The 21,145-nt window shown below is 42.9% G+C and overlaps 1 long non-coding RNA gene across 1 annotated transcript in view; it reads left to right on the top strand.

The window, feature by feature from the left end:
* LOC146757165 (uncharacterized) overlaps nucleotides 1–10,587 on the top strand; it is a 28,222-nt gene extending 17,635 nt beyond the window's left edge. The window contains exon 2 of the long non-coding RNA XR_014937053.1: nucleotides 9,617–10,587. This is a non-coding gene — a long non-coding RNA (uncharacterized LOC146757165). The remainder of the gene's footprint in view (nucleotides 1–9,616) is intronic.
* Nucleotides 10,588–21,145: the final 10,558 nt, after the last annotated feature.

Below are 21,145 nucleotides of genomic sequence, written 5' to 3'. Positions count from 1 at the left end.
CAGATAGCTGTGTGGGATACATTGTGAAAATATCCAAATTGTCCAGGATAGGGAAGAGCTTAAAAAGGGGGTTAGAAAATCTTCCTAAAAACCCTGCAATTGTGACAGCTAAGGAGATAAAAGATCTTAGATAAACATTTGAAATCAAAACAGGATATGGGGACAGTAATGCCTGGGTAGAATGGATTAAGTATACTGTTCAGAGTCTCAACCGTAGCAATTGCTGTGCTTGTGCATCCGGATGGCTCATAGCTCAGGTGGTACCCATTCTGCTGGGATGGACCAAGGAACCAAAGGGAATACATGCATGATTGCCTTGTACCAAGAGAAAACTGCCTGGGGAAACAGAGACTGCAGATCTCTCTCCCTCTTGTCTCCTCCAATGCCTGATACAGATGTCAAGATCCCTCCTGCAATCTCTACAGCGGTAGGTAACCATACAGCTTGCCTCTCACGGTAGGGTGTGAAGGCTACCAGGCCTATGGGAAACTTTTCCTTGTGCAGTGAGGTCTTGAATGTTATGGAGGTTTCAGCAGGAAATTATTCAAGACTGGGAATCTCCAGGGCAGATCTCTGGTGGTACTGTGGGGGAAAGGTTTTATGGTCCACCCTACCATCTAACTGGGGAGGCACCTGTGCACTTGTTCAATTAGTTATAGCATTCACCCTGGCATTTGAAAAAGGAATATGAAAAATTCTGGAAGAACCAAAAGGAGTTTAGGGGTATAATTTGATGATGCAATATATATATAGATTCAATTGAGGTACCTAGAGGTGTCCCTGATAAACTTAAGGCAAGAAATCAAAATGCTGCAGGATTTGAGTCACTGTTTTGGTGGGTGACTATCAACAAGAATGTAGACTGGATTAACTACATCTATTATAATTAACCGCGATTTATAAATGATACAAAAGGTGCAATTAAGGGAATTGCAGAACAGCTAGATGCCACGAGTAGGATGGCCTGGGAAAATTGGATTGCTCTAGATATGATGCTAGCTGAAAAGTTGTGTGTGTGTGTGCAATGTTGGGAACCCACTGTTGTACCTTCATCCCCAATAACACAGATCCAGACGGCACAATAATTCATGCATTGCAGGGACTTACTACCCTTGCGAATGGATTGGCAGAAAATTCAGGAACAGATACCTCTATCACTAGATGGATGGACTTGTGATTTGGTAAATGGAAAGGGATGATTGTTTCTATATTCTTTGATTATAGCAACAGGAGTCCTGGTGGCCATAGGATGCTGTATTATCCCCTGTGTAAGGGGCCTGGTACAGAGATCAATTGAGACAGCATAATTAAAACAAACACCAGTGAAACGACCACCATACTCAGATAAAATGATAATATTAAAGGAGATGGGTAATGAAAATAATGATATTAGAGGAGATGGAGAATGAAGGAAGTGATGAAGAGTTCTATAAGATAATACCTTAAAGAAAAAGCAAAGCTTGCAGAAATCAACAGTGTATAAAGAAGAAAAGGGGGGATTGTGGGAATCAAATGTTGTTTCTGCATTTAGAATAAGATAAGAATATTTTATTTCAAGGTCTCATTATGTAAGTGAAGCAGTTTGTAGTTATTAGGTAGAAGTTATTACGTACAAAGACTGCAGCTCCTGTCTGTCCAGCTGTCTGAAATAGAACTAACAATATGCCTGTATAAACTAGCAACAATGTATGTTTTAGTGTTTTGTTGTACGCATTGTAAAAATATGCAAGTCCTGACATACCTTAGGATGTGCCTGAAGAGATATCGGGAAGGACTGGAATCACCCCTTCCCCGGGCTCTTTGTTTAACAAAGGCCTCTAGGACAGAATGGAAGAAGCTTTGAAGGCAATCAACATATCAATACGATAAGAGTACCGAGACATCTTGGAGACAGAAACAGCAGGACGGCGACTGACAAGATAGCAAGTGAACTAACAAATTTAACAAATGCAAACCTCGGGTAAAATTGTAATACCCAACCAAAGGGGAGATGGGAGGGGAAAACATCTGGGAGAAAAGGTATAAAAACTGTAACATCATGTCCATAAGTGCGCTTCTGCAATCAGGGCGCCCGCCATTGCAATCGCGAATAAAAACTGCTTTTTATCAGAGATACCGTCCTGACCAAAATTTATTGAGGATATTTCCAACAGTATGGCTGGCCATACCTACCCTTGAGTTGCACCGGGCAGTGTACTTGGGAGTGACCTCACTGGAAGAAAAGCAGTGTGCAAACTGCAGTGGGAAATTGCATTTAGGAAAGCAGGATATTGAGGTTCATTTTCTGGTGGATATGGGTGCTTCTTACTACCCATAGATGGTTTTGTAACAGTAGTAGATGCTACTGCCCAACGGGAAAAGGTTTCCTTTTTTGGATTAATTAAACATAAGCTAAGAAAACAAGCAGGAATACAGAAATTCTTGTACCTGCCAGGTTACTCTGGCAAGAAATTGAATAAAACTGGAGCTAAGAGTGCAACGATATTGACTGATTAAAAACTGTAACTCTGGCTTTAACACAAACTGGGCAAAACAATGTTGTACCCCCAGGAGTTACAGCAATCTCAAATATGATACACTTAGTGGTGTGGGCATCAGGGCCAAAAATGAAGCCCTAAATAGAAGTTAAAAGCAAGAGCTTGCCTAGTCAGGGTAAAGCGGTGCCCTTTGAGGCTATGGGACTGCAGGAGGATAAAAGAAATAATAGGTAACTTTTTGGAGTTTGGATTCCAATTTTGATAGCAAGTGCTGTACTTTGGTACAAGACTTGAGGGCAAGTACTAGAATAGTTGAATGGATACACTCAGTGGTGGCAAATCCGTGCACTTTATTAACCAAGTTAGGGAACGAAAAGATGGAGTTTACCTTCTGGATTTGAGGGATGTCTCTTCTGCCTGGTTTGGCCAAAGGAAGCCTAAGGTTATTTGCCTTTGAAAAGGAAAGCCCTGATATGGGGAGAAGAGTCTCAGTTAACCTGGACAGTGTTACCCAGGGTTGTGAGAACAGCTGAATGATGGTCAACTCATGAGCCTGAGATCTGGGATCCTCCATCCTAGGGTGGAACTTTACTGCAGCACGTGGCTGCCACAGCAACAAAAGGACTGTGTACAATAGACTGAGAGTTTGCTGAGTTTCTTGGTTTACAGAAAGCACAAATAACTCAACAGGAAGTGACATATTTGGGATATGAGATTACAGCTGGACTTTGAACCTTAAGGACTGCCAGGAAAAAAGTCATCTGCCAAACCCCTGAGCTGCAAATTGCCAAGGAAGTGAGTAAGGGATGGCCAGGGTGCCTGAGGGCGGTGGCTGCACTGGTACTTGTGGGAATACAAGAAAAGCTGTTCAGAGCAGCAGCTGTGGAGCAAGATAAACAGCATGAGAACCAAGGACACCTCTGCAAGGAGAAGAAGGGTCTCACAGCTCTGATTGGATACGTGCCTGCATGGACAGTTGAAAAGGGTTCTGTAGAATGCTGTGTTGACATGTAAAGGTGGTTGGGAAAGTTGTAAGGGCGGACGGGAAAGTTAGAAAATAACAACTTGTGAAGGTCTATAAGGGATGTGAGAACTTGTAATAAACGATTTGGATCGTTCACATCTGAGTCCGTGCCTCAAACGCTGCAAATGTGGTGGTGATAGGTTGATGGTTGGACTTGTTCTTAGAGGTATTTCCAACCGTAATGATTTTTTTATTCTATGAGGGTTAAGGACTCCAGGACAGTATCAGTGAATACTTCATTCATGGCTTGAAAGCTGAAGCTTGAAGCTGCTGAGGTTGAATGAGGAAGAGTATGTCCTTTGATCTGAAAAACTGATTGAAAACTGATCTTGAACAAACTTTCTCAACAGGATACTCTTTGGTTGGGACAAATACAGAGGAGTGTATTTGTGATTTTTCTTGCGCAGGGTCAGTGATCAGTGTCTGCACAACAGTTTTAGGAAACAAGAAAAGAGAAACAAAAAAAACTGCACGGGACCTAAGTAAAATGAATTCTTAATGACTGACTGTGCTAGTGAAACATATTGAGTAGCTTGAAGCTTAAGACAAAGGAGCTAATTGCTTTGTTGTATGTGACTATATGAAGGGTTGCTGTAAAGAAGAATAGTAAACTTGTTATATGGCAAACAGGCTATGAACTAGTGGTTGTATCAGTTAGGAAGATTCGTGTTAGTTACTGCCTTTGAGTAGTAAAGCTTGTAGAGCTTGGGAAGAATAGGTTGGAAAAGCTACAGAATTTTCATCAGTAACAGCTTAGACATATATTGGGGTTAGTCTAGTTATGGATTTTATTGCTGTAAGACATGAGGGACGGGCAAAATGACTTGTTCCTAGTCCCTCCCAGTGCTGTTATTCTGTGGTGCTTTTGTGTTTTCAGAAATCTATGTATTACTTACTATTGTGCCTTTGTTCTTTAGTTGTCATTAGTTGTGGCAGGGGTGACAGCCCTTTCTTCACTCTGTTTCCTTACTGTAGAATTAGGAAATTTACAAAGTGGAAAAACGTGAATAGTCAGGAATATTTTGGAAAGTGTTTCCACTGTTAAACACTTCAGAATTTCTCAGAAATTCTGCTTCCCAGCTGTAAAGGAAAGGCTTGTGCATAATTTCAAAGGGTTGAGAATACTTAATCCTGAAATTGTTTATTGGTTTTTTACTCTGTTTTGGCCTTGTACTTTGTCTCCAGTAGTATGTAGTTGGCACTCAGAAGTAATTTGATTCAGCTTGTCCTTCTGCACTGTTTGCTTTCTGTTCCGTTGTGCTGCTTTGCCTGTGGAGTCCTCTAGTCTGAGATCTGTTGTCTCACCTTGCCTGAATTCTGCCTCAACTGAATAGACATAGATTCAAAACCTGTGTTGCATTATTTTCTGGTTTCAGAAGTGTCCAGTCTTTTACTAGACAGACTTTCCTGGTTTTGAGTAACTTGCAAAACTTGAGAGTATTCCTGCCTGCTTCCCAAGAGTCTCTGTTTTTCAGACAAGGTTATGTTAACAAATCCATGAAACCCCAATAGAAATTCTGGACTCTTTGCTGTGTGTCTACTTGCATCTTCTGCTTTCTGCCCTTGTCTTTGTGATGTCTTCGTTTTGCACATCCTCGTTATTTGTCTTACTTGAGTAAATGAATCCATCTGTCACAATCTTCTCACCTGGATGTCTGAAAGTTCTCTTCCCGGCAGGGGATTTATTTCACTGTTTACCTCTTAACTTTTTTCCTTCCATTTCCTTCTCTGTTACTTTGGTTTTATTTGCTGCAACGCTTCCTCCTCTTTATTTTCAGGAGTACTTCTAATCTCTTAACATGAACTGTGTGTTCCTGTACTTCAGGTTCCCTTCAAAGATTTTTTCCATATCTCTTCTTTGATTTTGATTAATGTTAACTGTTGAGATTTTTCTGGATGTATTCCCAAGACTCAGTCTGAGGTTTAAAATCCATCCAGTAGTACTACTGAATTCAGGTCTGCAATTCAGAATTGCATCGTTCGTAGAGCAGGGCCTTTTTAGAATTGAATTCAGTGGGATGTGAACAGAAGACTCAGGACAGCAGGGTCTGTTTTAGTTGGATAAGGCTTTTGGTTAACTCTTCTCATTCCTGTAGATATGGATTTATCTTGTTTCATCTACATGCAAAACTTTATAGTGTAATCAGTTACATAAAAATACATTCTCTTCTCTTCCTATGTTTCTAGTTCTGTCTTAGTAATTTTCTTGAAATGTGTTAGCACAGTCCTGCTTCATGTAGTTCCTGTCCTTGTTTTTCTGTTCCTCCTGCTTTCCCTAGTCCTGTTCTGATAACCTCAGAAGTACTCTCTGTTCTTCTTAATTTCTTCATGCCTAAATAGAATTGTCTCCTCAACACCAAATCTGAAATGTTTTTGTGTTATCTTAGCAGCCCAAAAGTAAATACCAGGTTAGTTTTTATGAGAATTTCCTTTTCAGCGTCAGAATCTGAGCTTGGTTTACCAGAAGAGCTCAGGAAAACTAATGTTTATTAAAAATCAGTGTATTCTGTAACTCCACCATGTTCGGCATAGTGCAGTTTAGGTTCAATGGAATACAGTATTCTCCTGAAGCTTTGAGATGTTTGTCTTTTTGATTAATGGAAATGGTGGAAAGCATTGTACTTGAATTGCAGGTGTTGTGCTTCTTCCAATGATTATGAAAATCAGCTGTATTGTCTGGTGCCTTGGGAAAAATACAGCAGGAATTGAAAAGTCCTGCCAGGTTTCATGCTTTTGTTTTGCATGTGGTAGTATTGAGCTATTAAGAAAGACTTCAAATGTTGTGCGGTACAGCTCGTATTTCCTATCTGCTTAAAGGGAGAAGCAAAGTCTTTGATACTGCTACATCTGTTGGATGTGAAGCTTTAATTAAAAAGTTCTTTGCTTTGTTTGGTAGCAATAGCTAAATATCCTGTTGAAGGAAATGTAACTTTTTTTTAATCAGGGGTGATTAAATTCTTATGATCACGTTAGCAGATGTTCTGGGACAGATCTTAAACGAAAGTTTTAACAGTCATATCTGTTTCCATTGCTTACATGTCCATTACCAGTAGTTGTGGGTCTGTTCAACATGTTTTTCTTTGCTCCGTGTAATTATTATTTTTTCAACAAAATAACAGTACTTTGTGCTTTTACTGTGCATTCTGCTATTATCTTATTGTAAAACATGGGACCCCATTGTAATATATCTATGAGGGCTGCTCTGAAAGTAATGCCTCCTATTTTATTATGTCAGCCCATGACATCAGAGGCAGATGTTAGTGAGATGGCAGTATAGGTTGAACCTCCCCGCCAGTATTCCATTACATTTTATTACTGTGCAATGAAAGCTTTGCTTCTATCATAAGCATGTATCCTTCTCAGTGTCTAGCTTCAGCAGTAGAGGTTTTCACAGAGCTCTGAGAGCAGAGCTACACTTTAAAACTGGTGAGTCTGCCCCATGGGTTGGAAGTGATAAGCTTGGCTTTTGTTTGTAACTTTGAGACAGCTGCTCAAGAGTGGGGTTATTCTCATGTGTGCATTAACAGATAGCTTATTACCTGCTGGTGAAGATTAGTTAAGCATCCATAAATGTTGACGGTTTTTGTCATCACCAGGCATAATGTTAGGATTTAAATGCATTCCCAAAGTGGAAAACGCTCATGAAGATTTCTGTTTGATTGTTTTCAGAGTTGTGGGTTATACTGCTTTCTTTTAATGGGCTTGCTATGACAAATATAAAGCCTGTTCTTTTCAGCCTTTAGTTTACTAGCTATTAACAACAGAATATTTACAGTGAAAAAGATCTAAGGGGATAAACACATTATATTTTAGCACCTCAACATTTGCAAAAAATAAATGGACAAAACCACCTCCCTTCCCACTACAGCACTTATCTGGCAGAACTGGTTGGATTGCTTCTGTTCTCTTAGCTCTTGGGGCTGTTGTTTTGCCACTCATAGAACTGCTTCCCATGAGTTTATGTTGTGTTTGCACTGGAGGGGTTGAGAAGCAGCTGAAACTGTCAGCTTCATTCTTGTCCTGCATCCCACTGAATGTGAGCTGTGTATGAACTCAATAAGCAAATACGATTTTTGGTATTGCATTAAGTATATTCCTGTGCTGTGCTCTGGTGGTATGTAACTGTTCAGGCTTTGACATTATTAATGGAAGCATGCCTGACTTCAGCATGTGCAAGGCTTAATCATGAGCATCTAACCCATCTTTTAACAATGAGGCAGAGTTCAAGTAGATTTGCAGGTGATCAGTTGTGCAAGACAAAACTGAATTCCTTCTTTGATAGAACAACCAATTCCTTTTTTCCTCCAGACAAAGAGAAGAGATGTAGTCCCATATGTCATACTTCACTTGTGCTCTTGAGGCTGTGCCAGACAGTAAACAGCTAATTCATGTAAAAGAGATGATCGTTGCGAGAGTTGGTGTTTGCTGAAGGAAACAACTGCTTGTGGTTCTTTTTTTTATTTAGGGCAACCACCTCAAAAGCCATAAGCAACAACAAAAATTCCTGCAGGAGTGATTGGAACGAGAAATGTTGGCAATAAGGGGATTTTCCAAGGGCTCAAATTGAGGGCTAGTCTTGCACTGTTTGCAGTAATGACCTTGGCACCAAAAACTCGTTGGGATTTTCTTATGAGAATTTGTGGTGTGTTGTCAGTAGGTGACAACTGAGGAAACGCATGTGCAGCAGAACACATGCGTTTGGGACATGGTACAGATACAGAAAAACCAGTGAGACTGGGCATGTCAAGGCCAATAACAACCCTCCTGGGAGACAGTAGAAATCCTTACTGTTGCAGCATGGATAACTGGAGAGAAGTGAACAGGAGAGTGGAAGATGTATAGGGAAAGATATTCTGTGGAGAATAAGCTGCAATTAAGGCATTGTACAATGTTCTTCCAGCTGGAATATTACTTGCAGTTCTGGCTACTATATTCAAGAAACATTGATTGAAGCTGCTTGGAATTCAATGAAGGGAATATTATGGGAATAAAGAGCCTGTTATGAAAGGACAGTAGAGAAATTTTTCAGTCTGTGGGTAAGATCTAATGGCTGGATAAGATAAATGTAAATGAATGGAAAAGCTCTTGCCTCTTAAGGTGGTATCCTGGAAGAGCCTCTGTGGTCATTTGTCCAGTGTGTTTTCCCCCAACTCTTTCTGTACCGGGAGTGATATTGTTTAAACCTACCTTTATAAATGAATCAGTTGGGTATCTTACATGAGTTATTGCCTTTATTTATAAACAGTATTGGACAGTATTGATTTATGTAATTGAAAATGAAAAATCATCGTTATGAAGATTTTGTTTGGGACCTGAGCAAGGTCAGTTGAGCTCCCAACACGCTGTGGAAGAAAACTTGTTTTTATTCTTGTGAATTATTTTTTTAATCTCTAATGTCGTTCTGGGAACACTGTTACATCCCTAAAAGGCAGCAGCATATATAAATTATCCCAGTAATGAATAATAATATACAGTAAGGAATAATAATAGTTTCATTATAAGTGTTAAAATTTTCACTGATAGTTTAAAAAAAGGAAATGCTATTTGTCAGATGTCAAAAACAGGATAATTTACCAAATGCAGAAATTTAGGATTTAGAGAAATTAATTCAGGTGTAAGAATATTGGTGGCCTGTATTTGACTCCTGCATAGTTTGCAAGGTTCTTGCACATAAAACCTAGTTTTGTGGTATTTTTGCTTCTAATTCTACCCTCTTGTTAGCAATTTGTGGGTCAGGCTGGGTCACATCACACTTCATTTCAGTTTTCAGTTACTTCTTACTTCATCTACTTTTATTCCTCCATCATACAGGTAGTTAGGGCAGTCGATATATGAATCATTGTGGAGATGACTGTTCCTGTAACATTTGAAAGAAAAAATTGTTTTTTGATCAAGCGTTCCCAGTAAAAGATAAATAATTCTATGTGAACCAAAAAACTCTGAGTAACTAGTGAAATAAGCTGACCTTTTTCTTTCCAGTTTTGCAGGTAGGAAGACAAACCTGATGAGCTGAATGAGTTTTCTGTTTAGCTGCTGTGTCTGAAATAAAACTAGTTCATAGACTGCATGCAATTTCAGTTATTCATTGGTGGGGTATTTCTTGTTTTGCTTGTAGTTGCCTTGTGGTCACCGGTGTGAAGAGATTTGCCATTCAGGTGATTGTCCTCTGAACTGCAGCCAGAAGGTTAAACTCAAGTGTCCTTGTAAGCGACTGAAAAAGGTAAGTTTTGAAGTTGCAGTTCTGAGAGTGACACATTTTCTTTGTATGTTCCTAGGCTTGTGTACATGGATTGTCTCTGGTCAAGACTGGAATAGAATCAGTTACTTGAGCAGAGCAGCAACAGCAGCTGAAAGTCTGGGTGGAACAATCAAAATATTCACTAAGGAAAATAAAATTCATTGTAGAAAATGTTAGCTCCCAGATTTGCAATACCTTTCTCTTCAAGCACACTTCAATTTTTGTAGTTCCATTAGGAAAATAATCAGATGATCTGGAGTGATTTAAGAAGTCAAAGCACATTTTCCTCATTAGGAACTGAGAAGTTTATAATTACATAAATTGGAACAGTCACAGATGTTTTGAATTCCTAATTGATGGTTGTCTGAGGCCCTTAAAGCAAACAGAGGCATCAGCATCCTTAGCTTTCAGCAGAGATAAAGGATAAAGCTTATAGCTATCAAGTATGATGAGGGGAAAACCAGAGGCTGCTGTGACCTCTTGACAAGTGTTAACTTAATGAAAAATTCACTATCTGGCTTGAACAAAGCATGCTTAAATTATTTTCAAGACCCGGTTAACTTCTGAGCTTTCCACACAGATGCAGTTTCCCCAGAGTTCTTAGCTTCTCCAAGAAATGTCTTCAGAAATCTCAGATCTTGCAGGGCGCATGTACAAGAGAAAGGATGGTAATGCCCAGAGTACGTGCTTCAAATTGAGCAGTCTCTGCTTATAAATAACTAGCTTTTCTTTATTTGTAAGTTGAAATGTTGACTTCTGCTGAGGATAAATTATTTTGTTGTGACTAAGTGCTCTTACTAATTTCAGTTTTTCTTACTCTACTGTGTTCAGTAAAATCAATAATATCATTGGTTGCGTGTATACTTCTGCTTCTTGTTCCTTAAGATATAGGTTTACAGTTGGACTTGATGATCTTTGAGGTCTTGTTTCTTATGCCAGACTTAATTGAATAAGGAAGATGGGTATTTCCATGATAGCTCTGTTACATCTAGTTGTTGCTGTCCCTAATTTTCATACTGCTTTTGGAAAACTGAAATGTGTTATCATCTTCTGCTGAGTTCTGACGCTGTATAGCTATTTCAGACCAGTTCAGATTTTATTGTCCCAGAGTGCCGGGATGTCTTCAGTGATTATGTGGATGTCCAACTGAAGTGTGGTAGCAAGAAGCAATGAAATTAATGTTTAGGATGCTCACTTTTCACTTTTACAGTGGCCTGAAATGGAACATTCCAGATCTGCTATTCTGAAAGTTTTATGGTCCTTAAATATGATGACGGTTACTTTTTTTCCCCCCCCTCAATCTTGTAAATTTGATTTTAATAAGGTGGAAAGGTTGTTATGAGCTAATTATATAATTAATAAAAATTAATTCTTATATGATGACAGCCCACTTATTTAAATAGCCACGAAGTGATCCTTCTGATTCCTAGTGAAATGGTGTCTCCCTTCAGAAAGAGAAGAAAACACTATCCCCACCTTAAATATCATCTCACTGTTTCCAGGTCAAGCCCCAAATCCATGCTCTCTTTTGTACAGAGAGCTACAGTGTAGAGGGTAAATGATGGTAGAACCAATAAGCCATTGATAATTGCACTGTGTATTAGTTGCAGCTAATCTGACTGCAGAAATATGACTCGTTTCTGTAGTGTGAAAGATGATGTCTTTTAACGTTTGCTTTATGCATCTGCCCTTGTCTGAGATCGTAATTAGGGTATCTTTGATTCCAGAAGGTCCTTATGCATATTTGTTTGGAGCTGCATTCTTACAGCAGATAGTGTACTTCTTTCTTAGCTTGGATTGGATAGTGTACCTGTATATTTAGTCTTCTGTGCCTGCAGCCTGTGATCTTGAAGATAAGGAGAAACAGAATTGAGTACCTAATATTTGCAGCTGAATTCTCCTCTACCAGTCTTCTGTCTGTGTATACTACTGGTGAAGTTGGGGGTTGACAGGACACGTATTCCAAGCTGCTCTGTAAATATGCCTCATCTGAACCATCACAATTAATATCAAATGTAGGAGCTCATAATTTGAGTGCAAAACAGGAGGATTTTTTCTTCCTTTTCTGGTGTTGAAGTTAACTGTTGCATCATGAGGCTATGCATGTAAACATGCAAGGTCGTATAAACCACTTGAATTTGTAACCCACAACTTGTAGTGGACCATATTCTTAACCATCTAGGCAGGTGGTTTATCTTAGCATGCTGGAATTGCTCTGAAGAAGTTAGTTTTTGGATTTTGCTGTATGCTATGAAAATTGTTCTGCATATTGTCAGAAAGCATGAAAACCAGAATAGCTTCTGGCTATGTTACTGTGCTTTCCTGACAAAATTCTTCATAGGCTAGTGGTATAGATTATAAGATTACAACTTTCTCTCTGTGCTGGTATTCTGTTTTGGTTTTGTTGGTGGTTTTTTTTGGTTTTTTTTTTTTTCTGTTGTTGTTGTTTGTTTGTTTGTTTGTTTGTTTTGGCCTTCAATGTAAGTGGGAGGAAGGAGAAGGAAGTAGGGGAGATCTTCCCATGACCAGACCTTGCCCTGTAGTTTCAGCCAGTTTAGAGAATTGATACGAAGTTTCAGAAGAGTTACTTATTAGTTACTTTGCATGGTATCTTTTGTAACAGAGTTCACAAGGTTATATTGCTTTGTCTTAAATAAACAAGTGAAAAAAAAGACAAGAAAAATTAAACTGAACCACTTGATTTATTCTTGATTCAGTTTAGCTTATCAGAAAGAAGGAAAATAGAAAAGGATGCTTGAATACAGTTACAGTTTCAAATAATATTTATTTATTAGCTTCATTCTGTAAATATACCGAATAAAATTGTTTTACAATTTTCCCAACAAAATGAACGTTATAATTAAATTTTTATATAGGGAAATGAATTACAAACAATTCAATTTATACTTAACAGGAAGTACAGTGCAGCAAGATACAAGAAGGCCAAGTTTCACTGGAGTGTGATGTGTTATGCAAAGAAATGAAACGGAAGGCGTCTGAGGTGGTGTATCCATTTTAGTTATGTTGTCTTCATTGCCTTGAGAAAAGTTGGAAAAAACAGGCAGATCGTTATTTTTTCAAGACAGTAATAGCAAGAAATGCAGTGTAACTCAGCGTACAGTTTAATGGCACATTTAATTTTTGGACTATTGAATCTGGCTTATTGCTGAGAATTGCACTACTTGTAGATAGTGTCAACTCACTTGATGAAACACTGTGTTAAGGTAATGCTCTATTACCTCTTTATTTTTAATGTACATTGGAACTGGAGATTTCCTCTTCAGCCAAGAAGTGCTAATCAATGATAATAAAATCATTACTGCTAGTGAGAGCTATAGAAGCACTTCATTTAGGCCTTACTTTTACTTTGAAGGTTAGCAAAGTGTTATCTTGTGTGTTCCTGTCACACAGTATTAGGTGACTGCCACAATTACAGAGAGCTTTCAGCAACTGCATGTGCTTTTCAGCCCATTGTAAACATGGATGCTCTCCAATAATTTTGTTTGAAGTAAAGAAACTGCTGCATAATCTCACCTAAAGAGACAGAATATCCACATTGTTTTTCTAGGCCTTTTATGGAAACATGAGGAAGTGGTGCATGAGCTGGTTAACTTTTATCAACTTAGTAGTATATGTAATATACTGATATATATAATTTAAATATTCAACCCAAAACTTCATTCTGTAAAAGCTACATCTGTCTGTTTCTGCTCAGAATTTCAGGATTGTCAGGCAAGTTCTAAGACGTACTCTGTAAATTAAATTCTACACCTTTGCAATCAGCTTGAACACCAAGACTCTTGGAATATACTTCTAGAAAAACCAGCAGTAACATATCATCCTAGTGAAGTGTGGAAGTGAGTTTATTGGGCATGGAGTGCATTGAAGGGGGGTGAATTCATAGAAGTCTGCATCAACAAAGGAGCACATTTCAGTGGGGTGCAGCATCAGCTGCAGTTTCACTTCAGCAGATAATATTTCCTAGTTTTTATCTGTACCATTGAATTCAACTGGGAAAATATTCTAATGCATCAAGCAAATGACTACAGGTTCCTGTGAGCATAGGAAGTTCCGCACAAACGTGTGCAGGAATCTTACACAAATACGACAACAGCAGCGTACAAAAGAAGCTACATTCTGTGTTCATGGGCTGATTTCTCTTTTGGAACTGATGTTCTGCCATTAGATGGCAGTGAAATACCAGGAGGGATAGGGCTGCAGTTTTTGCAAACCAAACTTTTATATTTCAGGTATTCATGACTAAAAAGACCTTTGTGTGTTTTTCTGATGAGACACTCTGACATTATCTAGGTGAAATGAAATTGTTAGTGATATTTCATATATGGTTTAACAATTTAAAAAAAAAAAAATCTGAAAATCCACAAATGTAACTGCTTGCACAGAGCACGCTCTTTGAGCTGCGGTGTTCTTAAGCACGAGCTGGTGTGCCTTCTGCTTAGTCTTCGACAGCTCTTAAGTTGTAGACTGATTGGAACAAATTCCATCTGTTCATACCTTACTTAGTTAATTACCATTTTTACTGTGCAAAATGTGATACATAAATATATATATATACATATATAGACTGATTATTGAGATCAAGATGGTTTTTAACTTCAAGTTGTCAATCATATCATTACATCTTAGGGCATTCTATTACTCTGAGATCTAATTTTACTAAGGTAGTGTTAAGTGGCTGCAGAGTTGGAGGTCCAAGAAACATGTACAAGCAGCAGATACGCATACACTGACCCAGCACACTGGTACTGCCGTCACTGTAGTGATGCCTGACTGAGGGAATTTCAGAGATAGAGCTGGTGTCTTAATGTTTGATGGCTTTGCTGCATCTATATGCCTTTTTGTGTAATGAAAAATACTATTTGGCACTTTCACTGTCTTCAGGATTTTGTGTCCTGTCAATCACCTGCTTTTTACCTGATGAATCCAAGTTAAACATCTCTTAGCAGCTTCCCCTGGGAAACCAACTTTAAGGGCAGGGGTATAGAACAGAGCTGGCAGCTCTTTAAGGACATCCTTCTGAGAGCACAGTGGCTCTCCATCCCCCTGCAGAAGAAGTCAAGCAGGGAAGGCAGGCAGCTATCATGGATGTGCAAGGACCTGCAGCTTAAACTTGAGGGAAAAGAGGGAAATGTTCAGAAAGTGGAAGCAGTGTTGTATAGCCTGGGAGGAATACAGAGCTGTTGTCCATGTGTGAAGAGACAGGATTAGGAAAGTCAAGGCACAGATGGAGCTGAACTTGGCAAGGGGAGTGAAAGATAACAAGAAGGGCTTCTGCAGGTACATAGGCTGTTCAGTGGATTAGGAATCGGTTGGCTGGATGCAGCCAAAAGGTTATGATCAACGGTTCTGTGTCTGGGTGGAGGCTGGTCGCAAGTGGTGTCCCTTAGGGGTTGGTCTTGAGACAGGTGCTCTTCAACATCTTCATCAATGACAGACAGTGGCATCGAGTGCACCCTCAGCAAGTTTGCAGATGTCACCAAACTGAGTGGTGCTGTCGATACATTGGAAGGAAGGGAAGCCATCCAGAGGGACCTGGACAGGCTGGAGAAGTGGGCCCATGGAAACCTAATGAGGTTCAATAAGGCCAAGTACAGGGTGCTGCACTTGGGTTGGGGCGATCCCAGATATTTGTACAAACTGGGGGAAGATCTCCTTGAGAGATGACCTGTGGAGAGGGACTTGGGGGTCCTGGTGAACGAGAAGCTGGACATGAGCCAGCAGTGTGTGCTTGCAGCACAGAAAGCCAACTGTGTTCTGGGCTGCATTTAAAAAGGGGTGGCCAGCAAGGAGAGCGAGATGCCCTCTACTTGGCTCATGTGAGGCCCCATCTGGAGTACTGCATCCAGGCCTGGGGCCACCAGCACAAGAAGGGGGGGGGTTAGGATAGATATTAGAAGGAAGTTTTTTACACAGAGGGTGCTGATGTGCTGGAACAGGTTGCCCAGAGAGGTTGTGGCTGTTCCATTCCTGGAGGCATTCAAGGCCAGGCTGGATGTGGCTCTGGGCAGCCTGGTCTGATGGTTGGTGACCCTGCATACAGCAGTGGGGTTGAAACTCCATGGTCATTGTGGTCCTTTTCAACCCAGGCCATTCTGTGATTCAGGAGCCAGTCCATCCCATTGTTCTTTATGTATGTTAGGCGTTGCATTCTTTTGTTATTGTAGGATGAAAATAATGCAGGAACTGTGATTCAGATGCATTGTATGTTTATGTTTTAATATTTTCTGTGCCATTCTTTTTCCTTTAAGTTTCTGGCATTTAATTCGCTGTCTTGAATGCTATGTAACAGTTCTGTAGAGTGATCAGTTGTAGTTCCAGGTTTTATTTTTCATAAAACTTTCTGATGGTGAAGCAAATGTAATTGCATTGACAGTTTCCATTACAACAAGAGCAGTAGAACAATATGAGTATGCATTATCCAATATGTCATTTGGTACAAAAGTGGAGATTTCCTTTTGCTCTAGCAGTCAGGGCATATTTAACTACTTGGAATGAAGTGTGTGAGTGTAAATTACATACATATATAAGGATTTACCCGTCAGTGTACAGTGTGCTGAATTGAGGACTGAGTTACTGAAAGCTTAGAGTGACTTTATTAAGGAATTTTCCCTGGTATTAATGAATATATATATTTATATTTTCCCCAGGTTTTATATTTGTCAGTTGAATTTTCCAGTTAGTCAGAAGTTTAGTTTTATAGCATGGTAGCGTCTCTTATGTTCCGTGTTTTTCAAACATGAATTGATAGAGGTTTTTCACAGAATGTTTTAGAATCTGAGTAAGCTCACAGCTCACTTGGTGAAGGTTTTGCTCGCTTTTCTGAGAACTGTTCTATAAATTATGGCTCTGTAAGATAATAGTTTTACCTGCTTTTACAACGGTTACTTATCACTTTGTATGTCTGGAAAGATAAAAGAGGCAGAAGCCAAAGCTGTTATTGAAGAGGAGAAACGAAGACAACAGGTATCAAACTTAATTCTTCTTCCCCCCCAACCTCGTTGTGTTAATAAATTACTTGACGCACGTGCAGCCCAATCTGTATACTTTGTATAGTGTTTCTCCCAGTTACTGCTTTCAGCTGTTATGTTGTCCTTAGGTATGTGCCATGGGTGATCTACAGTGGTTAAAAGCAAGTATATTTTCTCTTAACAGTTCTCACATCTGTGGGGAAAATGGTAATCATTTGATGTCGCATTAGAATAACTGTATAATGTATACATATATTTAAATACAAAATACTTCTGATTTTTATCCATCATTTTATAATTCCTTAAATTCACAGAATTACTAAGTAGCCTCTGTAAGGTTGAATTACTGAGTGAAACTTCTTACTTACTCCCCTTCGTGAGAGTGAAGAAACGGCCTCCAAGCAGCCACAAAATGGCCACAAATGGCCTCAAAAAGGCTGCAAAATGGCCGCAAAATGGCCTTAAAATGGCCACAAAATGGCGTCCAAGCCGCTGCTGTTCCTCCTGCAGGTGGTGACCACCATGATGGCCCCAATGTCAAAGTCAGGGCAGGACTGAGGGGAGACAGTAAGGGGGGGGACGACTATAGGGGGGACAACAATATGGTGGACAGCAAGGGGGGGGACATCAATGGAGGGGACAACAATATGGCTGACAGCAAGGGGGGGACATCAATGGAGGGGGCACAAATGGAGGGGACACTAATAGAGGGGACACCAATGAGGGGGACATCAATGGAGGGGACACCAATATGGCGGACAGCAATATGGAGGACACTAATGGGGGGGACACTAATATGGGGGACAGCAAGGGGGGGGACATGATTGGAGGGAGCACCAATGGGGAGGACAACAATAGAAGGGACAGCAAGGGGGGGGAAGCCAATATGGCGGACACCAATGAGAGGGACATCAATGGAGGGGATACCAAGGGGGTGGACACCAATATGGCGGACACCAATATGGTGGACACCAATATGGCGGACACCAATGGAGGGGACAAAAATGGAGGGGACAGGGACACCAAGGGGGGGGACGGCAAGGGAGGGGACACCAGTATGGTGGACACCAATATGGCGGACACTAAGAGGGGGGACATCAATAGAGGGGACACCAAGGGGGGGATACTAATATGGGGGGCATCAAGGAAGAGGAAACCAATGGAGGGGACAGCAATATGGGGGACACCAATGAGGGGGACATCAATGGAGGGGACACCAAGGAGAGGAACAGAAATGGGGGGGACACCAATAGAGGGGGCAGCAATGAGGGGTATGTAAGTGGAGGGGACACTAATATGGGGGACACCAAGTGGGGAGACAGCAATATGGGGGACAGCAATGGGGGAGACATAAATGGGGGGGACACTAATATGGAGGACATCAGTATGGGGGCCATGATTGGAGGCGATGCTCTGGACTCCCCACCCCCCAGCTCCCCACAGCTATGGGGTAAGGAGCACACAGGTTATGGGGGGGGTCGTTCCAGGATGGGATGGATGGCTGCGAGCAGCAGGAGGACCAGAACAGCCCTGATATGGGAGACCTGCAGCCCCATAGTGACCCACAGCCCCATAGCACCCCACAGCTCCCCACAGCCCCCCACAGCCCCATAGTGACACTGATGGGGGCACAGAATGCATTGAGGCCACCAAAGAGCCATTGGAGGGGGAGTGGGCAGCCAAAGCAGAGCCCACCTGTGGGGCAGAGCATGAGGAGCGCTATGGGGCTGGCACTGTGGGGCTGCCCCAAATCTCAGCACCGGAGCACAGTGGGGTGCCAGGGGGGGACACCAAGCTGCTGCAGGTAATGCCAGAGTACTATGAGAACCCATAGGGAACAGCTCCATAGCGCCCCACTGCACCCCACATTGCCCCACTTCACCCCATAGAGCTCCAGTTCACCCCAGCCTGCCCCAGTTTACCCCCCATTCCACCCCAGATTGCCCCAATTTACCCCAATTCCCCCCCCAGTTCACCCCAAATCACTCCAACTTACCCCAGTTAACCCCAATTCACCCCCATTCACCCCCATTTCACCACACATCATCCCAGTTCCCCCCCAAGTCACTCTCATATCCCCCAATCCCCCCCCAATTCACCCCCATTCCCCCCATATCACCCCAGTTCATCCCAGTCCCCCCCCAAGTCACCCTCAGATCCCCCCAATCCCCCCCAATTCTCCCGCATATCACCCCAGTTCATCCCAGTTCCCCCCCAAGTCACTCTCAGACCCCTCCAGTCCCCCCAATTCTCCCCCGTTCACCTCAATTCACCCCACATCACCCCAGTCCCCCCCAAAGTCACTCTCATATCCCCCAATCCCCCCCCCGCATTCACCCCAGTTCATCCCAGTTCCCCCCAGTCCATCCCCAGTTGCCCCCATTTCACCCCATTTCCCCCACCAGCCCCCCACCCCCTCCCAGCCTGCAGCCCCTCTGTGCCCTGTGGACGCCGATGGGGACCCGGCCTCACCCAGCTGCACCCCCAGGTCGGCCCCCCCCCCCCCCCCACCAGAACCCAGAGCTCATTTTGGGCTTACAAAGCCCCGGATTGGTGCCAATTTCACCCCCTTTAACCCCCAGGAATGAGGTGGCACCACGTGAGGATGCGTCTGCGGTGCTGGGGGGCTGATCCTCGAGCTCTCCAACCTCAAGTGAGTGCTGGGGGGGGGGTTAGGGTACCATTGGCACTTATGGGGTCTCATTGCCCCCTATGGGGTCTCACTGTCCCCTATGGGCTCTCATTGTCCCTGCAGCCGCTGTGTGATGTGCGCCCATCGTGCCCTATAGGGGTCTCACTATCCCCTATGGGGGCTCACTGTCCCTTATGGGGACTCTCATTGCCCCCTATGGGGTCTCATTGTCCCCTATGGGGTCTCATTGGTCTCTATGGGGTCCCATTGTCCCCTGTGGGGTCCCATTATCCTACAGCTGCCGTGTGATGATGAGCGCCCATCGTGCCCTGGTGTCGCTGCTGTGGCTGCGTCGTGAGCGGAGCCTGGGGGTGAACAACAGCAGGAGGAGGAGGATGGAGGGGGACGAGCCAGGATGAAGCTGCAGCTGTGAGTGGGGCTTTATTGGGGGAAAAAAGCCCATAATGGTGCAATAAACACACGAGTGTGAGCAGGGCTGGAACAACATACGGACCACATATGGAACACCACAACAGGGAATGGCTGCTGAGCTCTGCTCCTGGTGCAAAGTGGGGGTGTAAAGCTGATGGTGCACAAGTGATGGTGCAAAGTGGTGGTGCACAACTGAAGGTGCAAAGGGATGCTGCAAAGTGATGGTGCACAAGTGATGGTGTACAAATGATGGTACAAAGTAGTGGTGCAAAGTGATGGTGCAAAGGTATGGTGCACAAGTGATGATGCACAACTGAAGGTGTAAAGTGGTGATGTAAAGTGATGGTGTAAAGATGATGGTGCACGAGCGGTGGTGCAAAGCTGATGGTGTACAAATGATGGTGCACAAGTGATAGTGCACTAATGATGGTGCACAGTTGGTGCCCAGCTGCTGCCTTCTGTCCCACGTTGCGCTCAGCACAGCCTGGGGATGACACAGAGTGTGTTATTAGTAATAGTAATTAGTAATTACGGCCTTAATTAACATCATCACCACCACAACTGCCCCGACACACACAGTACAATATGTGGGGGCCAACCCCATAACCCTTATAGCCCATAACCCCTTATAACCCCCATAACCCCACAACCCCAAACCCCAATAACCCCATACCCCTATAAACCCATAGCCAACCCCATAACCCCATAAATAACCCCAGAACCCCCACAACCCCATAAATAACCCCAGAACCCCATAACCCACAACCCCATCACCTAATAGCCCCTATGACCCCATACCCCATTACCTGCTATCAGTCACCGCCGTCCCCGTGTCCCCGTGCTCTCGGTGCATACACAGAGCGATATGACGCCGGGGTGAGCGGGCAGAACCTCCTGGTGTGCGCGTTGTCCCGCGTGGCGCCGCACTGCGGACACACGTAGCGCCGCAGGATGGGGCACAGCACGCGGCCACGCGCGTCCTTCAGAGCGTGGCTGCTCCACACCGCGCGTGACTCCCCGTTACGGCGGCAGAACGGGCAGAACGGGGACGGGAAACGGGGGCGGGCTGATAAGGGGGGGCGGGCCGACAGGGGGCGCTGTGGTGGTGCGATAGTGGGTCGTGATAGTGAGAAGGAGGGGCTTGGTGGTGATAGGGGGGGACATGGTGATAAGGGGGGATGGGGGGATGGGGGGGGTCCTGCTGATAAGGGAGGTCCTGCTGACGCTGTGCTCAGCCGTGGTGACACCGACACACCTGGGGACACACACAAACATGGTGGAACATGGCAAATGGCGACCAGGGATGGGGACACCCCCCCAGTATGGTGACCCCAGTGGCAATGACCCCAGGTG

The sequence above is a fragment of the Coturnix japonica genome, chromosome 24 (genome assembly GCF_054131305.1).
Source record: "Coturnix japonica strain WE chromosome 24, WE-NBRP24, whole genome shotgun sequence".
NCBI classification, from domain to species: domain Eukaryota; kingdom Metazoa; phylum Chordata; class Aves; order Galliformes; family Phasianidae; genus Coturnix; species Coturnix japonica.
Note: the sequence above shows the minus strand (reverse complement) of the source record. Positions and strands in the feature narration are given on the sequence as shown.